Source organism: the organism of the source record quoted next, unplaced genomic scaffold (assembly GCF_019419815.1).
Source record: "Pyrus x bretschneideri cultivar Hongxiangsu unplaced genomic scaffold, Pyrus_bretschneideri_v1 Contig99, whole genome shotgun sequence".
Taxonomy (NCBI): Eukaryota; Viridiplantae; Streptophyta; class Magnoliopsida; order Rosales; family Rosaceae; genus Pyrus; species Pyrus x bretschneideri.
This window is the reverse complement of record NW_025999841.1, coordinates 769,701-773,306: the sequence shown is the minus strand read 5'-3', so window position 1 is coordinate 773,306 and position 3,606 is coordinate 769,701.

Sequence of the window (3,606 nt, the reverse complement as noted above, 5' to 3'; positions counted from 1 at the left end):
CAAGCCATTTAAGTCGCATGAATATGCTGCTATCAAATTCCCCCACACTTAGCTTTTGCTAGTCCTCGAGCAAAACAAAACAAAAGAAACCAAAAACAAAACAAAACGAACAAAACACAACCTACACCTTCCAACAAACGTCTCAGGTATTTCCAATGCACATGACATGTTAAAAATCATTATTCCCACAGATTTTAGCCATCTTTATACTTAAGTACATTCTTACTCATAGTCACCACATACTAGTTCACAATTAAGCATTTAAAACCATGATTTGAATGTAGTAACATGCCTTAGAGAATTTGCTCAAATCCTTACAAGATATGCACTTGTTTTTCAGACAGATTTTCTGACTACACACCCTACACTAGTTATATGTGAGAAGATTGATGTAAATATGAATTCTAACACTCACATATGTTATATCAAAGAAAGCATTTTCTGGATTTACGACAATGACATGAATATGATCTCATGAATGGAATGCTACTACTTAGAACGAGAACCAGTGATTCCATAAGCTCATATCAATTCCAAACTCCACATTATTGAACACATAACGATCAAGATAGAAGTCAAAGGGGTGTAACGGGGCTTGGGGAGTTGGCTAACAATGAAAGGATAGGGAAAACAAACGTTCTTTAAGCAATAGTGAGCAAAGTATTGAATTAGGCACTTAGAATTCCCTTTAGAACGCAGAAGTCAACTTTGAACACCCAAGGGGAAGTCACACAAAACTTAGGGCCATATTCAAACTTTTTGGGCCCTTTCTTCAACAATCACACTTGTGAGTCCATTCTCACTTATTTTCATTCTTTTTCTTTCTTTTCTTCTTCTTTTTGGTTCTCATATGTTTTTCACAATTTTTTTCTTTTCTTTTGACTCTCAAAACATACAAACTTAAGAACAAACTTTCCCTCCCCCACACTCATTTTCTTGCAAAATGTAACTCAAAAGGAATTCAATTAAGTCATGCTCACTATACTTCAAGAACAAGGGTACGGATGGTCCTACTCTAGGCTAGGTAAGGGGTGATGTGGTTAGCAAAGAAAATAGGCTAAACGAGGCTCAACAGGGTTAAAACTAATATATACGAAATATGGGAAGTAAGGCTATTTGGCTATGGTGGCAACTACACAACTTCATCTTGATATATGTTATGCAATTCAATGTCATGCTTTGAATGAAACTGATATAAGTTCTAGCATTTAGTTCTATCATGATACAATTGCATTCTAAGTAGCAACCAAGCAAGGAATAATGAGATCATGCAACAACTTTAGAAAACAAAGAATCATAGAAAATAACTCTCCAAAGAAAGTAATGGCTCGAGTCTCACAGGGATGTAGCGTTATTATGAGTTTCTTCCTTCAAGCATGTTACAAAAACGAATTTTTCTTTTATGATTGCATGTGAAGTCATACATTATAACCATAACCAAGCATGTACCAAGAGTAAATCAAACTTTCATCCATGTTTATAACTCTCTTTAACAATCGTGCAATTATAAACCAAATCCTTATCATTGTGTTGGAAGGTACCTTAAGACACAAACAAAAAAAAACGACTCAAAACACTCTTTTTAGGCTTTTCAAAACATGTTTTTCAAATTTTTATTTGTTTTTCGGAGTTATAAAAACAAAACAATATAAAACACTCTAAAACAACTTAAAACACCTTAAAACAGCAAGGAACAACATTTGAAGTTATGGGTGATAAAATCCCACGAATTTGCATTAAATATACTTAGTTACCCCCCCACACTTAAATCAAACATTGTCCTCAATGTTTTAAGCATAGATTCACACAAAATATAAGTAAACACACAAAAAACACTTAAACATACTAAACATGGCAGAATGTAATTAACAAAGAGAAGAGTCTAGGGACGCAAATCTGGTTATGGAGTGTAAATTCCCTCTTCTCCTTGGTGATTGCATTGAGGCTTTGATCTTTGTGATTCCACAGGCTTACTCTTGAACTGGTTTCCGCCCATCGTTGATTTTCCTTTGTGGTACTCTTGAACTGGGCAGCAGGATTCCCTTTAGGGTCTCCCCCGAAGGTCTGAGCTTCCTCCTGTTATCTGTTTCTTTGTTCAATCTTTGCAGGAGTGGTCCCTTCGCTGGAAGTGTATCAACCGTTGAAGATGACTACTCGAGAGCAACGCTAGGTAAGCAACCAGGAAAAAATTCCAGGCAGTTGATGATAGGAGCATATTCATGCGACTTAAATGGCTTGTTCTCGTGCATTTACGTTATGTTTCTTTAGTTATTTTAGTCCTTTAAGCTATTTTCGTGTGTTTGTAGGTCCAAAGGGCTAAAGGAGCAAAAAGATGCATTTTGGAGACTTTTGGAGCACTTTTGGGCTAAGGATGGATAGCTTATGCTTGGCGCCAAAATGTTGGACGAAATTGAAGACCAAAGTGTTGGAACTTTGTTCCCTTTAGTTTTAGGACATTTAAACCTTTCCAATTCCCTTATGCCGTGCATCTCCACCTTTCTCCCAAAACCATACACATGCATTCATTATTCATTCCCTCACATGCTCCCATTACTTATCATAATCACATATCATATCACATATCATTCACCACTTATCATTCATCACTTATCATTCACCACTTATCACTTATCATATCATTCACCACTTATCATTCATCAAACACATGCATTCACATGTTTTCACAATCTGCCATCATTCCAACCAAAACCGTGCACATGCTATCACCATGCATTCACATGCACTTGTTCCTCCATCATTCCATCCTTTAAAACATTGCACATGCACTTTAATCATTCAACACATGCATTCACTTCATCATTGCAGCCACACATTCACCCACATGCTATCCCATTTCAGATTGCATTTCATACACTTTCACATGCATCTTGGCAGATTTCACATGCACACACAAGCATTAGCACATGCAACCTAGCTATCATGTTCCCCCCATTTCACCTATAAATACTCATTCATCTCATTCTCATTCATTCACTCTTCCATATTCCAGAAATTCGTCAAAACCTCTCCACACCCTTGCAGCAGCCACCAAAACACTTTTCTCCTCCATTGCAGCCACTCCAACCACTCCCCAAACCATTCACACCATCAAACTATCCTTAGACCTTGTGCTACAACGAAGAGGAAGATAAGAGGGCCTAAACGTTCATACAATTCAAGTTTGAGTTGTTGGAATGTTTAGGTGTTTCTTTGATTTCAATGTTTAATTTCAACTAAACCCCCCTTGGCTAGGGGGGGATTCGAAATATATGTTTATGCTTGCATTTTGATTTGATTACTTCTAATTGCGTTTCATAAGTTGTGGATTCAATTTATTTAACTGTTTGATTGATAACTTATTTATGTATGTTTATTGAGAATGCACGCTTAATTTTCATGCATGAATATGACGCTAGAATATAAGTGAGTTTCACCTAATAGTTACGAACTTATATTCACAAGTAGTGGAGGTTGCTTATAAACAATCGCGTTAAACAAATTCTTGGCATAAGTTTCATGCAATCATAGTAACGAATGCCTCGTCAACACTTATAATTTTCATAGAGCGTAATGATTCTTGCTTGTACCTCTTTGATAGGAGCATAT